Genomic DNA, 24119 nt, shown 5'->3' with positions numbered 1-24119 from the left:
GCGCATGCTACGTAAGATCTTCCGGTGGATCCCCACCGAGACCAGGAAGACGGTCACCCAGGCCCTCGTCACCAGCCGTCTGGACTACGGCAACTCACTCTACGCCGGAACCACCGCCAAACTCCAGAAGAGACTCCAGCGGATCCAGAACGCCTCAGCACGACTCATCCTGGACATCCCCCGTCGTAGCCACATCTCCGGACACCTGAGACCTGCACTGGCTCCCGGTCAACAAGAGAATCACCTTCCGTATCCTCACCCACGCACACAAAGCCCTACACAACCAAGGCCCAGGATACCTCAACAGCCGCCTCAACTTCTACGCTCCCAAACGCCAGCTTCAATCGACCAGCCACGCCCTCGTGGAGCCACCACAGGGGGACGGTCCTTCTCCTACTTCGCAGCCAAGACATGGAACTCCCTCCCCACCCACCTCCGCCTGACCCAGGACCACCTCGCCTTCAGGAAGCAACTCAAGACCTGGCTGTTCGAGCAGTAGTGGACCCCCCTCCCCCAGCGCCTTGAGACCCTCTGGGTGAGTAGTGCGCTATATAAATGCGATGATTGATTGATTGATTGATTGATTGATTGATTGACTTTGAACACGGTTTTCCAGCAGGACATGTTTACTTGCTAGTGGCCTGTTAATGATTCTGCGGTGGAAGCAGTTTCAGTATCTTTCATCCTACGTTTTGTTCGGCAATCTCAGTGCACGTTACCCTATGAGAGTCTTTAATTAAGTGAACAAACCCACATATCACAAACTACTACAAAGTATAATCAATGGTTCAGTGAGGATTTTAGATAATTAAACTTGTCCCTCTCTGCTCGGCGTACTTGAAGGATGCTTCAAAAACATTTCTGAAATGGTCTCATTTATATAAAAAACTGCCATAATTAAAAACAAAATCAATGCCATTGTACTTGCACAAGGTGCCCAGCGCTGGAGGCTGCGAGGCATCCGTGTTTCACTTCAGTTCACACGAATATGAACAAAGTGAACTGTAAAGTAAACGGAGTGACGAGTCCAAGGCTTGCCCTGAGCAACTATGCCTCGCAGCCCCTGGCCCCGGGCACCGTGTGCAAGTACAATGCCACTGACTGCCCGGGCCAAGAGGATAAGGATGAACCTTAAGAAGTGCAGGGGCCGGGCAAGGCCTTAACCCCTGCCCTATCGCGATAACTGTCCGATCTATACTGACGGAGCCACCCGGCCCGTCCATACCCGTACTCACGCACGCATCCCTACACCCTGAGGCGGGCTAGCCCAGGGGTATAAATAAATGGGCGCAAGACCGCTCGTGGTCTTGGGCCTGAAGCAGCAGCTAGTGTCAGTGTGTGTCATTCCTTACGTGCAGATAAGGCCCCACTCTGCGGCCTAGGTATCCCTTCCCCATATCCTGGTACCACATTGGCGACGAGGCGGGTCTGCCCACGCCTTGCCGCGATCACCGCTCGAATCTTGCGGTGCTCGCGCCTCGGCGCTCGAGTCTGGTGATCGCGGCGCCCCGAGAGGTGACGCCGCACTGACCCCGCTTGGCAGCCGTTGCACCCACAGGCCCCGGCGAGGACCGTGCCGCCCTGTGCCTGTCATCGCGCCCCGAGCGGCACTCAGGTAAGCCCTCCCCGCCGGGAGGCACAGAGGTCCGCGTTGCCCGTGAGCGCTCCTGCTGCGCGTCGGCGCCCCTCGCGGCGCTACACACAGTCACCCGCGGCTCTCCTGATGACGCTGCCCGCCCACCTCCCGCTAGAGCCCAACGGAGCGGAAAGGCTGATCCTGCAAAAAAACGAGGGGGACGGGAGGCATCTCTCCTTCTACCCCCCCCCCCCGCTGGCATTAACGCGGCAGACGCCCTTGAGGTGACAAACAGGGCATCAGCAAGGCCCACCACGTGGCGCTGGGGCTGGCAGGTGGGTGCCCACAGCAAAGGGCCTGCGCATAAAGTATCGTCTCACACCCTGGAGCCATAGAGGGCCGCAGGCACGCGTGACACCCACAGAGGACTCCACACATGCCTCGGCCATGAATCACGCTGCCCCTGTTGTTGGCGCCGGGGCCCCCACCGCACAGGCCCCCCAGGCTGCAGCGCCCCAGAATGCAGCAGCGCCTCCAGTCAACGTTGGCGGACAAGGACCTGCCGCAGCTGCGCCGCCTGCCCACGTCGGCCATGGAGTAGCCGCCCCCCTGCCACCTTTCAGCGAACTCTCGGACCCTTTTACTGCGGCGGCGCGATGGCGGCTATGGATTGGGCGACTGGACTACGATTTGGTCGGCGTGAGGGAGACAGACGGCAGAGTCAAGAGGTCCCTGCTCATGTGTTATGGCGGTGATGAACTATACGAGCTGTTTGAGACTCTACCGGACAGGGGCGATGCTCATGATTATGACGCCGCCGTCACAGCTCTAAACAGATACTTTGACCAGTGTGTTAACTCAGACTATGAATGGTTCAAACTGCGCCAAGCGCGCCAAAGCGAGACAGAGTAGATTGATTCCTACTACGCACGCCTCTGCAAACTTGCTATGGCCTGTGAACTACCAGACCAAAGAGCAGAACTTCGGGCGCAACTGATTCAAGGATGCAGGTCCCTCCAGCTCCGACGCCTTATCCTCTGGCAACCGCGAATCTCACTGGACGAGATACTGGTATTGGCCCGTTCCCATGAACTATCCAACGCCCGAGCTGATGAGATGGAAGCAGCGCTACACCAACCTGGGGCGGCGTCTCGGATGCCGGCGATCAAGGAGGAACACCTTGACGTGATACACAGACGCCCACAGTCACGAAAGGGGAGTGTAAGGGCCGCGCCACAGTCATCCTGCGGAAACTGCAGGATGGAGCACCACGCCATTGGAAAATGCTTCGCGAAAGGCAAGACATGCTCGAACTGTGGGAAACAGAACCACTTCGCGAAAGTATGTCGAAGTGGTGCCAACCGCCGATCAAGCAATTCCGTCGCCAAGGGAGTGGCTCCTGGAGTTCATCAACTAACGCTTGAAGATCCTGGACCGTGCAGCGACTCTTCCCGGGCAGTATTCAGCCTTGAAGACGATGATGAGGTATATTTCGTCTCCTTCGTTGGCAGGCATGGCGCCAGACGGCGGCCGCCACCTATGTGCGACATACAGATCGCAGGATCCCCAGTGCATGCCCTAATCGACACTGGGGCATCGGTAAATGTCATGGACAGCATTCAATATGACCGCCTGTCTCCTCGCCCATCTCTCTCCCCGTCCAATGCCAAGATATACACATACGACAGCGACGACCCGCAAACCCTGCGTGGAGTCATCAACGTAGTTGTCACCAACAATGGCCACCAGGTGAAAACGAAGTTCCACGTCACCGGAGGAAAACGTGGCACGCTGCTCAGCTGCCACACAGCCGAAGAACGTTCAATTAGTAATCTTTGCTAATCAGGTGCACGAGCTGCATGCTGACTTGATGCTCAAAGACTTTCCCGCTCCATTCCGAGGTCTGGGCTGCCTCAAAGGCAAGACATTCAAGTTACACATAGACGAGACCATTCGACCAACGGCGCTGAGGCACCGGCGAGTGCCATTCCACCTGCGGCCGCAGGTGGAAGAAGAGCTGCGGAAGCTCGAGGAGCTGGGCGTGATTGAGAAGGTATCTGGCCCAACGCCCTGGGTATCGCCTCTGGTGGTCGCACCAAAACCCAAACAACCTGGCGCCATTCGCCTATGTGTGGACATGCGCCTTCCAAACAAGGCCGTCAAACGGGAAAGGCACCTCACCCCCACGATGGACGACATCGTTGCGGACCTGAACGGGGCAAGGTGGTTTTCGAAGTTGGATCTCAACGCGGGGTACCATCAGCTGGAACTCTACCCAGACAGCTGTAACATAACGACCATCTCAACACACGTTGGACTACGGCGTTACAAACGGTTCAGTTTCGGTGTTTCCTCAGCCGCTGAGGTTTTTCAGAATGCGATCAAAGAGACACTCTCCGGCCTAAAAGGAGTTATTAACCTCAGCGATGATATCCTGGTATTTTCAAAGACACTTGAGGAGCATCATGCCCACCTCAGGGCTACCCTGCAACGTCTGACAGACCATGGCCTTACTCTACACCGAACCAAGTGCTCCTTCTACCAGGAATCAGTAGAATTCTTTGGATACATATTCTCGCGCAACGGACTGCTTGTCGACCCGAAGAAAGCAGAAGCCATTCGCTCAGCACCAAGACCCACATCGGCCACTGAAGTCAGGAGTTTCCTGGGGATGGCGACGTATTGCGGACGCTTCATCCCCAACTTCGCCTCGCTCGCTGAGCCCCTACGATCACTGACCAAAGCCGGCCAACCCTGGACGTGGTCAGCGAAGGAAGACAATGCGTTCTCTGCAGTCAAGGATGCCCTTATCGACGACAAGTCATGGCGTACTTCCGCCCGCATCGACGCACAGAAGTCGTGGTCGACGCCAGCCCTGTCGGGTTGGGGGCAGTATACTCATGCAAGAGACAGAAGCTCATGAGTGGGTTCCCACCGCGTATGCCAGCCGCGCCCTCACGGCCACAGAAATGCGCTACGCGCAGATTGAACGTGAGGCCCTAGCGATTAAATGGGCCTGCCACCATTTCCATTTGTACCTATACGGCCACGAGTTCAAGGTCGTCACAGACCACAAGCCATTGGTGCCTCTGTTCACAGGAACAAACCGGCTCGCGCCCCCGAGAATAGAAAGATGGGCTGTCCAGCTACAAACATATCGGTTTGAAGTCATCTTCCGGCCAGGGGCAGACAACCCCGCGGATTTCCTGTCCAGACACCCGAAGGCCACCGCCCCCACGGTGGATCAAGAGGACACAGAAGAGGTGGAAGAGTTTGTACGCATGTTGACGCAGGATGCCGGTCCAGAAGCCCTCACGCTTGATGACTTTGGGAAAGCCACGGAGGAGGACGAGTGCCTGCGCTGAGTGAAAGCGACGCTAGCGGATCGCAGCTGGAAGCACTTTCTGGATGGGGCTAGCGCCCTCACAGCCGCAGAGAAAACCTTTCGCCAGCAGATCTGGAAAGCACAAAGCAAACTTAGCGAGGGTCCCCATGGAATAATCTTGCGAGGAACCGCCATCGTGATCCCCAAGAGCCTGCAAAAGGAGGTGGTGCGACTCGCACATCAGGGCCACCAAGGAGTGTCCAAGACTAAAGCGCGCCTGCGCAACAAGGTGTGGTTTCCTGGCATGGACCTGGCGGTTGAGGAGGAGGTGCGCAACTGTCATTCATGCAACATTACAGGTCAGGACCCTGCCCCTCACCCAGTCATCACTGAGGAACCCTGCACAGAGTAGTGGACAAAACCGAGCATCGACTTCGGGTCATTTCCAGGTGGAAGACACACCCTAGTGCTAATAGACACCCACTCCCGGTTCCCAGTGGTCGAAATAGTGCCGTCCACGGCATTCTCACACGTTAAAGCAGCCCTGGACCGCACATTTGCCATGATGGGCCTGCCTTCCGAGATACGGTCAGACAACGGCCCGCCGTTTCAAGGCAAGGAATTCCAAACCTACCTGGAAACAAGAGGCATTCGCCATAGGAAGATCACGCCTCAGTGGCCGCAGGCGAACGGAGAGGTCGAGAGGTTCATGCGCACGCTGAACCGAGCCCTTCAAATCGGAGTAGAAAGAGGAGAATCAGCGGAGGAATGTCTGTCACAATTTCTGAGTGCATACCGACAAACGCCACACTGCACCACGAAATGCGCACCAGCACACCTGATGTTCAGGAAGGTCTCAAGAGACTGTGTTCCGACAGATCCCTCCTGACGCCCGCCGAACTTGGACCAAAATGCGACACAGTTGCGAAGACAACGGACAAATGACAGAGCAAGCCAGTCAAGGAGAGCGAAGCCCAGGACTCTGATGGTCGGAGACCGAGTGATCCTGAAGCACCGACACCACAATTGGAAGTTTCGTACCGCGTACGAACCTGAAGTGTGGGAAGTCGTCAACGTGCGAGGCACCATGATATCCGCAACCAGAGGCAACAGGGCCGTAACGCGGAAAGTGTCCTGGTTCAAACGTGCTACAGGAAATCGAGAACACGAGGAAATCAGCATCGGTGTATGGAAATAACTCGGCAGGAGAGAAGGCCCCTCGCGAGACACCGCCGAGCCAGCGGAGCGAGGATAGCCCTCGTGCAAGACCGGAGCAAGAAGCAGCCGAAAACGGCGAAAGCGCAACAAGCCCACCCCAGGATCCAACAGCAGAGGCTGGAGAGAGTCAGCGGAGTCAGAGATACAATCTCAGACCGAACCCCACTCCAAGCCAGCAACTGAAGGACTATGCCCGGACAGTGGGCCCACTACAAGTGCCCCCATGAGATGAACTATACATCTGTGAGTTTGGAGGGATGTACTGACGGAGCCACCCGGCCCGTCCATACCCGCAGTCACGTACACACGCACGCAAGCATCCCTACACCCTGAGGGCAGGCTAGCACAGGGATATGAATAAATGGGCGCGAGACCGCTCGTGGTCTTCGGCCCGTAGCAGCAGCTAGTGTCAGTGTGTGTCATTCCTTACGTGCAGATAAGGCCCCACTCTGCGGCCTAGGTATCCCTTCCCCATATCCCGGTACCACACGATCTAAAAGAGGACTTCAAACTGTTTTTCTTTTTTTTTTTTACGTTTTGTAAATGGTTGAACCCTCGCCCGGCTAGGCTGTGGTTCTCTGCACTGGGGCAACTTAACCCTGTGCTGACAACACAGGCCTCCAACAGCCCTGTGTTAATTCACTTAAATGATTTGTAGTGCTGGACACACAAACACTTTACTCTGCCATACTTCTCAGCAGCACCTATTCTACTGCATATGCCAGAGGCTGGGGCCCTGTGAAATCTTCGATTCTTCATCTGCGGTAGCTGGAGCTAACGCGGTGACCGTGACGTCACACACCACCCACCACAGCCATGCTCATAAAAAAACGACGGTTAGGCGATGGTGGGCAGTGGCTGTCTGCCTTTATTAATTGATATCTGCGATGGGCCTGCTGCCTGCACTCGACGTCGTCACGCATTAACCACCAGTTAGTTACCACTCGCTGATGTTTCTTGGTGGGGAACAGGTGTTCCGTGCAGGGGCATGGCATTTAAAAGAAAATCTATGCACGCTGCCTGCCGCACAGCCCTACGGGCGCGCAGAACTAAATCCAGCCCAAATTGAGCCCAATCAGTGTCCCACCCACCTGGAAACACTTAACTAAGGACAGACGATCGCCGCCTAAGTAAAGCAAATTCGCAATGCGCATCCTCACGACCAGTTAAATTTGAATGTGGAATTTGGAAATGGAAAAATCAATAAACAATGGTTACAGTCGGACCGTCTGGACGCAGAAATGAATAATATAATATCATATGTGATCGATGTGAATATTTTTATTGGCTCTCACAGCCACTGCCAGTGCCACAACACTGACTTCAGCGCAGACTCTGCAGTACTGCTTCACCAGGACTCGGGAAACGAACACTGCGAACACAACACTGTTTGAGACGGGTTAGTGAGGAAATTTTATATACTGCCTACGCGCATCAAACTGGCATATGAGGTGCAGAGTTGCAGCGTGGTACACCCGGCACTGATCAGTAAGTGCCAGTGCTAAGCACCGGAAAGCACCGGCACAAATTAAGCACTGCCCATGGCTCTCCTGAACATCAGGGAGGCCGGGCTTTCTCCGTTGTAGAATGAGGGGTGGATCTGTAGGCACAGAGGGCAGAATGAAGAACGGACGAGCAGAAGTCGTTCCAGCGAAGCGGGCTGGCCAGCATTCTTAAGAGTGTCCATAAAAACATTCAACAACATTAGCCTATGGCCATAAAGGTGTGCTTTTCTGATGCTTGATCTTTAAATCATTTAGAAAGTCTTTTGAATTCCCAACCACTGAAAGGCAGGCCATTGTCAGATTTTAGAATGGACAGAACATGCCACATTGCAAATATGCCTTTTAGTCTTTCAATTACTTGAGCGTGAGTGATTGACAAAGGTCTTCCCTTAGAGGAAACCTTGGAGTACTCATCTACTAATATTACCACAAGATAATGACCATTTGCAAGGGGTCCAAAGAAATAAACTGCAGTTTTCTCTCAAATGTTTTTGGAAGAGTTGACATGACATGTTCAACGGAAGCTGTGTTGTTTTGAGGGATAAACAGCTACACAAACGACAGAACTGGAGCTCTCTCTCAACCCGCTCATCGAGATGAGGGAACCAACAATGGTCCCGGAGGGCTCGCGTTTTGACGACAACTCCACAATTTCTTTTATGTGCCACTTTAATGACTTGCTGCCGTAAACTTTCAGGAATGACAAGTCTCTACCCACGAAAGATGATCCTTCCTTGTGTAACTGACAGTTCATCACATACATTCATGAATTTCTGATATTCACTATCGTTATAATGAGGTCAAGCATGTGTTCTGCAGGATTAAAGCATAATGTCTTTGAGGATAAGCATATTCCTATCTGCATTTGTAACAGCACTTATTTGCTCCACGGACACAGCTGCAGGACTGCTGGATCTCACAATGAAGTTGATAAAGGCCTCATCCACTTTAGAAGGGGTACCCTTACACTGAATGGGCAGTAGAGAAAAGTATTCAACAGGGTTTTAATCTTTCCTCGGCCAGTGCACAATGGTGTAGTCATTCTCTTGCAGTCGCAGCACCCACCTCTCAATACGAGGGGGCATTTTGGACTTCGGATTTCTAAAAATAGTGAGCATTGCTTATCTATAACAGGTGTCATATGCTTCCCATAAAGAAACACAACAGCTAGGCTTTCTTTCTCATGTTGAGTAAGCTTGTTCAACACGTGACAAACTTCGGCTAGCATAAGCTACAATACGCCTTTGGGCATTTGCATGTCCACTATGTTGGGCAAAAATCACTCTCAACGCTACTGGGCTGGCATCCACAACAATCTCTGTATGCAATTTCGGATCAAAGTAAGCCATTTTAGTCACATTTTCAATTGCATACTTATTTGTCTTGAAACTTTGATCACACTCCTGTGACCACTGAAATGAAACATTTTTCTTAAACTCTCTCAAAGGGGCACTCACAGTGGTAAAGTCACAGATGTACCTGACCATACAAAGAAAAGAACGCAGCATGGTTACATCTTTTGGTGGGAAAGTAGAGGACAAAGGGCCGGATGTAGGTCGGTCGGTAACGGCCGAAAATCGGTATTTTCGGCCGTTACCGACCGAGATTCACAAAATGATATGTAGGGCCACATATTTTACAGATTCGGTAAATTTACCGATCGGTAAATTTACCGAATCTGTAAAATACCGAATCGGTATTTTTACTGATTCGGTAACAATGAGATGTAGGTGGGACTCTTCTGAGTCCCACAAGCCTTACAGAATCGGTATTTTACCATGAAATCCAACTTCATGGTAAAATACCGATTCCGGTGTGCATGCACATGTGTGCATGCACACCTGTGCCATATGACAGGCAGACCTGCCCTTAGGGCAGGTATGCCTGCCACATGGCCCGCGAATTTTTTTTGGGGCTGCTAGAGGGTGTCAAAGTGACACCCCCTGCACCCTTGTCAAAATCGGTATTTACCAATTCGGTAAATACCGACCGGTAATGCCCCATTCATTCCTAAGGGCTTCAAAGCCCATAGGAATGAATGGGGCATTACCGGTCGGTATTTACCGAATCGGTAAATACAGATATTTACCGATTCGGTAAAAGGAACATCTGGATGTTCCTACATATCCACCCCTAAGATTTACCGATTTTTAATTACCGAATCGGTAGAATTCGGTAATTAAAATTCGGTAAATCTATTTTACCTACATCTGGGCCAAAGTCTGAACTTTGGTTGGATCCAGAGTTATTCCCTCCTCCGACAAAGGGTGGCCAAAGAACTTTGGTTTTGTTTTGTGAAATGCACATTTTTAGCATTCAACGTGAGACCGGCATCAGCAAGTAGAGGGCACACTTGGGTAAAGGCTCGATCATGTTCCATTCGCATGGCCCCAAATACCAGTATATCATCACTGTATTGAATGCATGCGTAAAAGTCTATATAATACGACAAATTACATCTTGGAAGAGTTTGGTAGCTGAAGACACTCCAAAACTCACATTCTTGTATCTGAACAAAGCAACATGAGTTGAAAAGGTAGTAATGTATCTGCAATTTTCTTCCAATTCATGCCGATGATATCTGTAATTCAGATCAAGGCGCAAACAAACCTCAGCATCATTCAACTGGACAATCATATCAGCAATACGCGGACCTGAATGTTGTTCTCTTTCAATTACCTTGTTTGCTAGATGCATGTCAACACAAATTCGCACAGACCCTCCACTGTCCTTTTTAGGTACCACCACTATCAGCGGCACCCATCGCGGTGGACCAGTAGAGCACTCAATGATATCATGTCTAAGTAAAGTCTAAATGTATTTTTCAATAGCCTCTTGTAGATGAAAAGCATGTAGACGATGTTGAGCAACAGGACAAATGTACTCATTAATATGGAGCAGCACTTTCACTGTCTTAAGTTTTCCCACTCCATGAAACAAGAACTGAAACTGATTCACTATGTTGTGATGAGCACTGAGGTCATCATTCACAGAAATGAGTCCCATGTCAGCAACAGTGCTGAAATGGAGTAGACAGGCACTTGACAAAGGGCTCTGAAGGACACGAATTGGGGCTTGTAACCTTTGTCTTTTTAGGTTTCATAGTTGCCATGAATGCACTTGAATTTGTAGAGGTGTTGAGGCTGCCCACATGTATACTCTGGTTTTCAAGTGTGCGAGACGGGGCACTGGAGACAGTTCATGGTACTTCGACTGACATGACGTTTATTGGCGCATCACTGTCTATGACAAACTGTATATAGCAACCATTAACCTTAAATTTAGGGATAATGTCCAAATTAATTTTGTGATTTCCATTGTCAATCCTTTTTTGACTTGTATTCTTCCTTGCACGCCGCAAGATGGCCACCACTTAGTGAGGCTCTGTGGCCTGGAACTATATTTTACGTTTATCTGCAGCCATCGGATAGGCTAGTGGTGGCCGAGCTGCGGAGAGGCTTCTGCTGTTGGAGTGCAACTGCATAAGATCATCAGTGGAGCATGCGAGGCCCAGACAACGGAACAACTGCTGCCTGGTGAGTCGTGGCTGGCAGACTGCTAGAAGTTGAGGCTGAGCCGCCTGCAAGGGCCTTCAGTGCACTGGGAGAGTCGCCGGCCGAGAGTGAGGCAGGCGAGGTGGATTAGCAGAGGCCCGCTGAGGAGTCGCAGCCCGCTTTGATGGCTGGTGACAGGCCAGTTTGCTGCTGGCACTGAGACTAGGTGCAGGTGCTGCTAGCGCCACGGGAGTTGGGCCCAAACCTGGAGTAAAAAGCAGCTAGGCCACCAGCGGGGCCTTGGGGTGCCTGAAGGATGGCGCAGCACTGCAGAGCCCTGCAGGAGCTATCCTGCGTGCCGCTCTGACCCGGGAGGCTGGCGCGGGTGCCCTGAGCTGCTGATTATTGCGTGGGCCCGCCCTTGGTTACTGGGATCCTGTCCCACGGCTCTCAGCAGTACTGAGAGCAGTGGATGTGCCTTTGGGGGCACAGGGGTGGAAAAACTGACTGGAGACGCTGCTACACTAGTGACGGATCAAATGATGATAAGAATCCCCATTTCACGCAAGGTATGTGGAGGAATTGCAGTGGAAGCACAGAGTAAGACAGAGGAGGTGGAGAAATGCTGAGGCCGAAAGGCTTCATTCTTTGGGATCCAGATATTGAGAGGAGCAAGATGATGATCCAGAGCACCTTCTATCTGGAGTCAGCGGGGTGTAGACCTCCCCTCCCCTCCGATCCCCCATTCCCACCTCTCCCCGTGCGGGCATCGGTGACCTTCCCCACAGCAGGTGCAAAATTAAGGCCCTTGCTTTGAACCAGAGGGTGGCCTGCCGTACTCTGGGTGGCCCTCCTGCACTGCGTTAACATAGGCAAAACAGACGACAGGCAGTTCAAGTTGCCCTTCGAACAGTGGAGGCTCCCACGTGGAACTGAGGTCACAAGGGAGGAACCACACCAGAATTTTGCAGCTGGTGGAGATACTTCCTCGGAACCGGACATTCGGGCCATATTTCGCGACCTCGAGCAGTCCAATACAGCTTGTGACTGCAAAAAAGACTCAGTCGGTTAGACTTGTTTGCCTGCAGGACAAAGTGTCCAATCAGGCGGAGCCCATTGGTCAAGTGGAATAGAGCATGTCCGCGGTGGAAGGTGGTAGCAACACCCCACAAGAAAAGCTGCTTCACATGGAGAAAGTACTAGCCCTCATTCTCAATAACAATTAAGAATTAGAGGCCAGATCGAGGAGAAAGAACATCAGAATTATGGGGATTTCTCAGTCAACGACAATGCAGCAAATGGAGGATTATGTGGAGGATATGTTGCGGTCTCTGTTCGGGGAGTCACTGTCTGCAGTGTGTATAGTTGAATAGGCACACAGATCGCTGAGGCAGAGACCTCCACCTAGGGCCTCTGCACGTCCTATCATTGCCCAGCTCCTGAACTACAGGGACACGGTCCTCAGAGAGCAGCACACCATACCCTATCAAGGGAACACTGTATCCTTTTATAAGGATTTTATGATTACTGTTCAGGGTGAATAACAATTTAATCCCTGTGAAATGTACCCTTTAAAAAACAGAGACCAAATACTCCCTGCTCTATTCCACGAAGCTGTGCATCTTTCACGCTGGCCAGACTGTACTTTACGGATCCAAAGGCGGTTGCAAAATTTGTAAAGGGCTTACCCCGAACCAGGATTTAATCAGCGCATACCCGGCTGACGAGATAACCAGCCGTACAACTGACAATGATCAAGTATATTAGTAGTAACACTTGGGGTTTGCTGCACTTCTGGTGTTCGCTATGCTGCACCACAAGAATCTGGTGGGAAATACTCCTTATGACATTTTTCTAACTAATGTCCTGGATGCTTTTTACAGTGAGGCGCCTCAGTTTGGCCAATCCCTGATGGTTGTAGGATCTTTACTTGTTCCGGCCATCCAGCCTCCCTCAACGGGGCAGTGCTGTGCGACTGGCGTTTCCCCGGGGATAATTCTCTTATTATTATGCTTTATTAGTCTTGTGGGGCTTTGGTGGGGCGGGTAGTTAATATAATCAGCCTGATTAGGTGGCTTGTAGTTGCAGGGGGGTGGGGCTGGTGGGGCTGGTAATGCTTCTATCCAGACGGGAGGGTTCCAAGTCACTTGCGATACTGAGGCACTATTTTGGCAAGCGCTGAACTATTAACATGGCCACCTTGAAAGTTATCACTTGGAACACATGCGGCTTAAATGACAGGCGCAAAGATAGGCTGGTACTAGCATACCTGAAGCGGCACAGCACAGATGTATGCTTCCTCCAGGAGGTACACTTGACCAAGGCAGACTACTGCGCGCCTGCAGGCAGGGTGGATTGGTGAGGAGTATGTAGCACGTTACTCTAATTCAGGGCTCGAGTCGGGGTACCACGTGGGTGGACGGCGTCCCCCCACTTATTTTAAGGGGTCTTACCGGGTGGATGCCGTCTCCCCTGCGCAAAAGCTGGGCTTTAAATTATAGCATTATTCGCCCTCACGGCCGGCCGCCCCGTGCTTTACTTTAGCATCCTAATGCATTAAGGGTGTTGTAGTTTCGGATTAGTTCGAGGCAAGCATCTGCACCAACGCAATAGTGATATACAGAAGGAAAGCCCAGCATCACAGCTCATTGTCCCAGGTGATACGGAGTCATCTGGTAACATTAATTACCGTCCAAGGTCATAATCTCGCCCAGAGGTCAGGCACCCGTCAGATGAACCTATGGTGGACTTGGCAGCTCTCCCCGGCACCAGGACGCCGAGGGTTAATCTAATTCCAGGCTATTATTGGCATTTGGGGAATAATTGGTGATGGAAGCGTTGAGGAATCAGACATCAAAGGTGTCACATACACCTTTTGACAAGCTTCAAGGGAGGCATGGCAGCGAGTCCCCAGGCCGAATAGGCCTGACCCACAAAGGTCTGCTGAAATACACTTAAATTGCGACATGCGTAATGCACTGTTTACGTATGGATGTGATTTACACGTATTTGAGCGTCCCCCCACTTCTAGGTTTTTTACCTTTCGTGACGTCACTTCCGGTCGTGACGTCACGTATTTGAGCGTCCGCCCACTCCTAGGTTTTTACCTTCCGTGATGTCACTTCCTGCTGTGACATCACTTCCTGTCTCTGAGCGTCCCCCCACTTCTTTATTTAGGACTTGTGCCCTGCTCTAATTATGCAAGGGGGTTGCTATACTTATCAGAAAGGGGCTGCACTGGCATACATGGATTACTAGATGTGATCAACAGGGGAGATTTGGGAAGGTGGGGGTGCACTGGAGGGGTGCCCATTTAGACTTGTGTCTATGTATGGTCCAAATATTGATGATCCACACTTCTTCCTCGAGGTATGGAGGCTTGTGGACGCGCTGGGGCCCGGAGCGGTGGTGCGAGTGGGAGACTTCAATGTTATTCTGGACTCACAGCTTGATAGGTCAGGAGATTCCTACCCGCCCCAAACCCTGGGAGGCTGCCCAGTTCCTGTCCCTAATCGCTGATGGGGGACTGATCGACTTGTGGAGGAATAGAATTAGGAATGAGCAAGAAGGAACTTGTCTGACCTTGCCGACTTCCTCCTGGTCACGCACCGATTATTGGCTTGTGTCGAGGGATGTCGATGCGTGGGTGTCCTCCGTGCCTCACCTTCCTTGAACGTTCTCAGATCATTCCCCAGGCTTACTTGAGCTCGTTATCCCAGATTGCCCGAGTCAAGCTTTTCCTTGACGACTCCCCCCCCCTAGAACTTTGCAGGACCAGGCATTCTGCAAGGATATTGACTGGCGGATTTCTTCAGTCATAATGTGGGCACAGTAGAGATCCCGTCGCTGCTTTGGGAAGCTTGTATGTCAGTGATATAGGGTGAAATCATAGCTAAGCAGGCTGGAATTTTACTGGACCTTCGCAGGTACTTGCAATGCTTGGAGGGTGAGATGCGCGCCCTTGAAGCTGAATATTTTGCTACTCGAGGTGCAGAGGCGTTGGGGGCAATACACAGCAAAATCTATGATCTTGAGAAGGCCGTGCTGCGCGAGACACATTATCTGGGTAGGGAAGTGCGGGCAAGGAGATCTGGGGAGGGAGATAGAGCCAGCAAGCCACTTGCTGGCCTGTAACAGAAGCCCTGGGCTGCCAATCATATGGCTGAACTCCCTACTAGTAGGAATGAGTCCGTTATTTGACAGGAGGCAGTGCGGAAGGAATTGGAGAAAAAAAAAAAGAAATACAGCACATACCATCAAAAGACAGGAGCATATAAACAAACTGAGGAAGATAAAATATATTCTTCCAAAACTAAAAAAAATCCCCTTGGTTCAAATAAAAGCATGCTTTATCAACACATGGAAATTACAGAGAGAAGGGAGGGATAGTACTGCTAAAAAGGAGGGGTTTTGGCAAGATTTGTGACAATTTGATGGTCAATTGATTACCACTTTGAGGGAAATTAGCATCTTGAGAGCAAAATCAGTGAAGTTCTGAAACCAAATAAATGCCACTTCTAAGTTTTAGTCTGAAACTTGCAGTCTGGACAAAGGAGCAGATAAACAGGCTATCAAATAAGAACATTTGACTACTGCCAGAGGAAAGTTACCCCTCGCCTACACATAATATTGGCTGCAGAAGGCCACTTCAATATTCCAGCATCTTGATGCACCTGCCCTGCGGAGCTATGCTAAGAGGTCAAAGGTGTTTACTGTTTTAAAATCATATGCACTACTATGGTAGAAGAAAGTTGACATTCTAAAGCAGACAATGAGCTTCCATCACTCACTAGTTGAAAGTTCCACATACCACTTAGCTTTCAAAACTAAATGATACACAATCACCCAATTTCTCATAATGTCCATACAAAGGCTTTTAAGAACAATAATTAGATTGCTCTTTTTAGACAAGATAAATAAAGCCATAGCCACTTCAACATATTGGTAAGACTTCTCCTACCTTTTCCAACAGGGTATTGTAGATGCTATCCCTTTCAGACTGGGTTAAACCAAGAACTGCTAGCCTTAAGTTTGAAGAGCTTGGTATTGTGAAATTGCAAGATTGTTCATTACTACAACAGTCATGTCTGAAAAGTAAATAGAGAAAAAGGCATATTCATAAATAGATTATCACAGGGTGGGTCTAAGCATTCGCACTACGGATATTTATATTTAGAATTATATATTTAAATGTATTCAACTAGTGATGCAGATGTTCTATTCAATTGACACCAATGTGCAAATAAGGTTGCAACCACATTTATCGGATTCCCATGTGGACCTTTTCTATGTTTAGGGTTTATTCCATTCAAAATGAAACCAATCAGCATGAAAATAAACTTATATAAACTAAACAAATGTTAATGTGGTCTGAGCAACAAAAGTTGTTGCACAGCCAGAATAAGAACATGAAAGAACACTCCTTAATATATATACACAACACTCCAGACTGAAAGTGAAAGTCTTAAATCCAAGCAGCAAACTGAAAGGTAATAAATGTAAGTTACTTACTTTTAATAAGCTGAGGAAGCAATACTCGACTCGCTGTGAAAATAATAGAAGCAACTTCAAAACAGGGATTTTTGTTAAGATGCCAGGACGGTATCTACATTATTGCTATCAGGCTTTTCTGAAGGCAAAGACCTGCGAAAACTTCTGTTTTTTTTATTTTTAAACGCTCCCACGATCTGTGTTTGTGTTTTAATAACAGCATTTTTAGGTCCAGCCTGGGCTGCTCTGCAAGGCATGCTGCATTCAGGTAGGGACTTGAAGCTCCACCCACTCCCCGCCCATATTTTTCATTGGCTTGCATCATTGTCCACTGTAAACTGTGGCTGTTCATTGGCCAATACGCTTAGTGGTCCCTACTTAGTACTGCCTTGTCTCATTTTGTAACCTCCTATGGTGACACCCCGTTATGTGGGTCGTTACTCGGTAGGCTTTAATTACAGCCTCCGAGCACTATTTTCTCAAATAGCATTGTCCTGCCTGCTACTGCAGGCAGGACACGCTCTCTCCTAATGCTTTTTTTTAAAAATGATAGCACGGGAGCTGAATGCATTTGCAATTCAACGGGTCTCGCATTTGCGAGAGTCTAAGCTATTGGCATTGTAAATGATAATGTCTTTTATTTACCAGTTTAAAAAAACAACACATACATAGAAGGCATTGTCATTTACAATGCCAATAGCTAAAGCTCTCATAAATGCGAGACCTATTGCATTGCAAATTTTCTAAAGCGGCAGGAGAGGGATCAAGACTAGCAGAAACAGGGAGACTTCTAGACTGATCGTTTTCAGTGGGGGGGGCGAGAGTGAGTGCGATGGACTATGTCAACACACAAACGCACGAGTGCCTGTGTGTGTGCGTGTATATATAAATAGAGAAAACACACGGTTGGGGAAGGCGCAGAGTATACATGTTAAAATCAGCTTGGGGGAGGGGGGGAGCAATGCCAATGCGAGTGTAATGAAGGGAATCTTGATCAGGGAGACAATAGCTATGCTTCAAAGACCAGACCACTAGGAGAGACAATGCACTGCGATCCATGATGAAGAATCAGTCAAATCAAAAGTGGAGGGTTGGTTAGTGATTTGAGAGGGGGTGTGGGCACAGAAGAGAGGCTATGCGGATTGAAGAAATAATGACTGGATGAACGCAAGCCTAGAAAGCATTAGTTATTGCATCAGATTCATAAAAAAGTACATATGATTAATACCAGCAGTGAGTCTTCCTCTGCAGATAACATTCACTTTCTGGATTAATCATCCACATCCACTCAGGGCAGGAATGAAAAATTAGCCTCCTACCCACACCCCTCCCTCTTCCGACCCTCAACCGGGTGAACACAGACACAAGCTTTCCCAACTGAAGCACTAACTGTGCCTTGAAAAACACACATTTAAAAGGGGGTGTTTTTTCACTGAGGGGTTCTGGGTGACAACAAATGGCCATTACTTAAATATTGCGCAAATGGTTTATGTATTGTGGCATGCAAACACCTATAAGTGCCTCTGATCCTCGCAGGAGGCACTGTGTTGAAAGGGGCACCTTCACAGAAGTGGCAATCCTGTCACCTAGCCCACAGGTCATGAAAAGGTTACTAGGTGGCTAAAGGACCCCATTAAAATTAACCTACCACTTAATCCCCTGATGTTGTTATTGAGCTCGGCCATAAGTGACGGGGGTGGCCAAGCCCAGTTGGGCATGGTTATTTCTCTCTTAATGTCTGCTATAATACAATGGGCTCTAGGTCGAAGCCCTCTCTGCTTCCGACAAAGTCACAGCGGCTCCACAATGTTCGTTAAATTTACATAATGGAATGCCTAACAGCGTTCAAAAGGACTAACAGAAAAACATTAGAGCATAAATGCTTTATATTCGCCGTCCACTGTGGTCTGTTCAATGGGTCTCCACGTACCACTAAGAATGCTTATCCTTGTTGAAATAATGCATACTGCTGATCGTGTGTGTAATAGCTTTGCATAGATTAATGACTTGTTCATTTAGGTTCCATGCTCATTGCCTTTGACATTTTCAGGTGGATACCTTACATCTATAAGTACAGAAGTAAACAGGACTCTAAGAGGATGTTTAATGTTGGTTCTAGATGCCACTTTTAGGATCACTCTGACCAAGGGTATCAAAAGACACCTAGTTGGCATTCATGGTTAAAAACGCTTACAGCTCCTTCCATAGCACTATATCATTACCTAAACATCAAAGCTTGGGTTTGTGATGTTTCAATGCACAGCAGCAATCTACTTGAATATCTCAGGTGGTCCCATACCCTTTTTAAGAGAATCCTTCCCCTTTTATACCCCGTAAAGCCAGGAAGTAACGCAGACCCCTCGCCCCGGTGGCACATGGGGACCCCCTACATATTAGGACCCCTTAAACCTTCAAGGGGACCCAGTCAGCCCAAGGACAATGAATATCTAAGCGATATTGGAGACTCAGGGGTCCTTCAGCACAATCTGCCAGGGGAAGGGGTGCCACCATGTTCAGTTGTGCCACCATGTTGAGTTATGCCACCAAGCAAAGCTGATTTGCTCCTTGTGCTCCGAAACGATTCATGAAGTGCTCTCAAAAACAGAAAAAGAATATGCCTCCTGCAGGTCCTATTTGCATCGCCTCAGCAGTCTGTCTGATCTTGGGTTCTAGGTAAGGATTCAAAATTCAGCTCTCCTGCATGGTCGAAATGCTCGCAATAAAATAGCATGGATCCCCCCCTCCCCAAAAAAACATCATCACACAAACATTACTTTTGAAGCCGCAGTTATTTGAACGTCAATCCAAATGTTTGAGGCCTTGAAGGTTTGGAAGAGGTGCACTTAGGCATCAGGTTGTAAATCTCAAGAGAACATATTTCTGCAGAAAGGAAGAAAGAAATTGCAGGATCTTCTCGTTTTGAGGTGCTGATTTAGAACATCCGCTTACACTGACCAGGATACAGCCTATGTGAGGTATCTGCCCTGCAAGGTCTTTGGAACAGCTTATGTTCATATTGTCGCTTCTGGACCTCAAGGGAGGGATGGAGAACACGTGGGGAATAACTAGAAGCTATGCATCTATAAGAGCATTTGTAGAACCACAGCTTAAACTCTCCTGAGAAGGTCTTGCTTATGAGCGCGAAAAAGGGGACCCTGTCGGTTGTCAAACAGCCATGTATGTAATCAGCAACAAATAAACAAAATATTTGACAGTTTATTTAATGGAGCAAACACAAAGATGATGGACGGAGCTCTGAAACTTTTCAGACACTGACTCCCAGTCAGAGATCTGGGTTGAATCCACCATCATTCTTTTGCTCACTTCGCCAACCCAATTCAGACCCAGCCATATGCAAATCAGTCTTGACCATGTTCCTCATGGGAACAGTCCAACCCGAACTGCCAAGCTAGGTCTTCCCTGAACCACAAGAAAACAGCCTGAAAAAAACAGGGCAACAGCCGTCATCAGCCATGCTAACATGAATCCAGTGGCAAAGAGAGCAAGAGATTCACGTCTGGGCATACCCCGTCAACTGAGAGTGAGAAAAGCAAACACAAGGAGATGAAGGACAGAGCACTGAAACTTTTCAGACACTAACTCCCAGTCACAGATCTGGGTTACATCAATCATCATTCTTTGGCTCACTTCGCCAGCTCAGTTCAGACCCAGCCATATGCAAATCAGGCTTGACCCTGTTCCTCATGGGAACAGTCCAGCCTGAACTGCCAAGTCAGGAAACAAGCATCTTGGGACCGGGTTTGGGATAACACCCCTTATCAGCCAGGCTAGCATGAATCCGGTGGCAAAGTGAGCAAGGGACCCATGTCTGGGCATACCCTGGTTACCCACTGTTGCTACATCATAAAGGTATTCCAGGCCAGGCTGACAGGCCACTCTGAGAACCTGTTAGCGCATTGCTGTTTGTCTGCCTTGGCTGGAGGCGGAAAGCTTCATTACATGGGGGAAGGTGGTGGGGAGTTGGTAGTAAGCATTGCTTGCAAAGTCAAGTAGGAGATACAATGTTGCCCCATTAATCCTCTGCTCTTACGTAGCTGTTGAAAGCCGGAGCAGATGATTTTCGGAGCCACAAACCACATGGAGGTCATCCTAATGTTTATCAGTTGAGAGGGAAATAAGCTCAGGGGAAATATGTGTTATCTAAAAAAAAACTACCGCCTGGATGGACCCTCTGCGACTTTTGATTAACATTATTGTGGGGGTATAAAGCAACTCACCAACGGAGGTCGAAATGTTCCTGCCAATGTAAAACCCTTTCATGAGGTGTTAAGGCCCATTCATCAGGACATGGTAGCCTTCTCTAATGTATAGTCAGAATAACAAGTATTACAGCCTGCTTCTGGGGGATTGGAGAAAGAAGTCAGGTGTGGTACTACTGACTGGTGATTACTGATCTATAGGAATATAATACCATGGTCAATTATTACAACCAATGTGAACCAGTTGTTATTTTGATAGCCATACATAACAAAATTAAGATGGGTTCAAAATGAATTACGTGGATGTTTTTACCTTCGGGGTTCTGAGTGATATCAGAGACAACTCGAGCTTCGCTCCTGGTTCATGTCACTCAGTACCCATCGGTAGACAAAAGCCCCATAATTCATTGTTATCTATATAATGCTTTATATTAATGCACGGGGCAGTGCTTGAAGGCAGCTACCTAGGAAGATGTGCGGTTCCTGATTGCACATATGGGTAAGTGGATGTTGCTGTGAAGAAGTGTGGCCTAAAAACAGGCACAGCTGTTTGTTACGCCCAATGATACCCCATCAAGCCTGCGCTGCACTGAGGTAGCAGGATCAACTGTATCAAATTATCCCACAGTGCTGAGGCCGCAAGGTGGCTCTCCCTTGCCCTCCTCAGGGCAGTGTAAGTTGCCACTTGGAATCGGGGTGTAAACTGTTACTTCAGTTCACAGCTCAACATCTCTTCAAGTGGCAAAAAGAAATTTTTAAAACGCCATACGCACAGTGAGCAGCCCAAGGTTCAAGAACAGGGAGTCTACTGCAATTCCCCAACAGCATAGTTATACGAGACGCAATAAAATAAGGTCCAACCTGTGTGTGAATGTATCTATGGATCTTAGCTGAAAAAAAACATAAAATGTTTCCACAACAAAAACACAGAAGCTTTTCTAGCCATTCACTGATTCAGCTTCAACCTCAGCAAAGCGGCACACACTGAATTCATAAAGGACTGTGAATGCTGCACAGTGACATGTTAGACACGTGGCTGAGGTTCTGGTTGGACTGTCAAATGCAACTGCCTCTGTGCACTAGGACAGCTCCGATTGCACACCATCCCCGGAACAGAAATTACACCTTTTCAGTAGTTAATGTGAGCAGCTTCTGAAGCTCACCCAACGCCGGATGCCTTAAAGGAAGGGTTTCCTGGCTTATGGTGACTGGGTGTGCTTGGACCTCGCTCAAAAACTGGTGGTGAGAAGTGCCACATGATGCAATTAATTTTATGATATGGGGAGAGGAGCTGAATGCCTCGGATACCTGCCAACAAATACGGTTCCGGGAGTTTCCTGGTTTCTGTAACACAGCACCGGCAGTCTTTCTGTCACCTGATTGTCAACAGTGGCTGACAAGCCCTTGCCCTAAGTGACAAACGCACCAGGCAGAATAGGAACACTGAAAATCGTCTCCCCTACTGCCCAATTACTTTAGGTACCCACCAATCATTTAGTCCTTATATATCACCTTGTCATTACTGTACATGGTCGTGCCTGGTTGACAAACTACAATTGCACAAACACAATAAATAGTTGGCGGTTCACTACTTTAGTACCAAATAGAAGAACGGGGGGGGGGGGGTCTCTGCTACCCCGCTAGTAACAGACAATTATGTAGCTGCACTGCAGGGGGAGTTTCAATGGTCTTAGCAATGGGCAGAGAAAGGCCCTGCTAGCGCCAGCGGCTCTCTGCGATCTGATGCTCGGCAGTAAGGAATGCCACCCGCAGTGCTTGAATACGTCAAGGCCTCTGCAGCTTGGTAGAATGATAATATCAGCCACAAGTAGAAATTCTGGGCGCTCGTATCTCGCAGGGCAGTGAAACTGGCTAGCTCCTTGCTGGTGACAAAGGCTCGCATTTCTAACAGGCAGTATAACACAACAACCTCTGGAGCAGGGTTGTAGGTCTAGTGCCACAGTGGTTCTCTAGTGCCAAGTACTGTGGTCTTATGTGCCTCGCGGAATGTAACTAGAAGTGCCAGGGGCAGACTCGGAGTTGGCAGGGAGAAGAGGTCACCGAGGTTCGAGGCCTGCCCATGCAGCCACGGGCAGAGCCAAAGCGGCCAGCAAATGACCCGACCAAGGTACGAGATGGACTTGACGGATTCGCTTTATCCCCATGGGCCCTTCCTGCCCTCCCCACGCCCGGATTGCGAGAAGGACACAGACCCTTTGTTGACAGCATTGGCACAGCCTCCTCTGCCCCCTGCACCTCACCCCAGTTGCTAGTACCTCGGCTAGCCTGCTGCTGTCCTCCACCTCCGTCTCCTGAGAGTCCCCGCTCCTGCCTAGCCGGGCGTCTCCCTCCTCCTCCTCCTCCGCTCCTGATGACAACAAACAAGGAAGTGCTGCGGCCGCGGCGGCTCCAGTGCGGCCCTCCCTGACAGGGACCAATGGGGCGGGGCGGGAAGGGCTGCGGGGCAGACGTGGGAGGAGAATAAGCAGGGCTGTGACGCGCTGGCGCGCCCACTCGCCTAGCCACGCGGGGGGCGTGGTTTACTTCTGACGTCTCGCCAGAGGACATGGCCGCGCCTGTCTCTCTCCATAAGAGGATACGCACCTTTGGGCGTCCCTAACAACGACTCTACGCGACCTGGCCAGCGATGACGTCATACCCCTAGCGTGCTCTCTCTATGGCTCACGCCTGTTGTCCTTGGAAGCACCTGGGTCGCAGTTGAACTGTTTTTGAGTGGATGCGTACCGCTTATCAGGCTGGCACCTCTTCCGCCGTCTTGCGTGCACGTTTCCTTTGCCCTGATTTTGTTCACGGAAACTGTAACACCGTCTAAAGCAGTGCGTCACAAAAAATCGGAGTATTGGCCGACTCCAGCGGGAATAACTGACAGGAGACGTTACTGCAAAAGCTTGTCTAACTTCTTCCAGGTTTTTATCGGCACTGCTGTAGAAGTGCACAGGCCCCCTCCCAAATGATCACTCCGAGGCAGGTGTGAGGGGAAATACTCATTTATTGACTTAAGCAATTACGGGGGAAGAGTGCCAGACGTCTTGTAGGGATCGCGCTCTGCCGGGCTCTGAGCGGTGCGAACAGCCGTTCGTGCATGCGCAGTCCCGCGTTCTCTGCCGGCCCGTGTTACGTCACACGCAGGCCGGCTGCAACTAGAAAGCTAACACCACATATTTCCTCCTTTTACACAACGGACATTTACAGTTCAATGTTCAACGTTCTCTCACTCAAAGTCTCTGAGGTGTGAAGGTCTCACTATCACTCTCCCAGCGCGCGTGCGTC

The 24119-nt window shown here is 49.6% G+C and overlaps 1 protein-coding gene across 3 annotated transcripts in view; it reads right to left on the bottom strand.

Moving 5' to 3' along the window:
• Positions 1-23257, bottom strand: part of HERC3 (HECT and RLD domain containing E3 ubiquitin protein ligase 3) — a 667675-nt gene extending 644418 nt beyond the window's left edge. Inside the window, exons 1-2 of one of the 3 annotated variants that reach the window (XM_086961614.1) lie at positions 23105-23257; positions 16079-16205 (exon numbers count right to left, since the gene is read on the bottom strand). The gene's annotated coding sequence lies outside the window, so the exon portion shown is untranslated. Of the gene's footprint in view, positions 1-16078; positions 16206-23089 lie in introns of all 3 variants that reach the window. The other 2 variants (XM_086961616.1, XM_086961615.1) reach the window with 2 other exon arrangements.
• Between the last annotated feature and the right edge of the window lie 862 nt (positions 23258-24119).

Source organism: Lissotriton vulgaris, chromosome 3_1 (assembly GCF_964263255.1).
Source record: "Lissotriton vulgaris chromosome 3_1, aLisVul1.2, whole genome shotgun sequence".
Classification (NCBI taxonomy): Eukaryota; Metazoa; Chordata; class Amphibia; order Caudata; family Salamandridae; genus Lissotriton; species Lissotriton vulgaris.
This window is presented reverse-complemented; position numbering and strand designations above follow the sequence as displayed.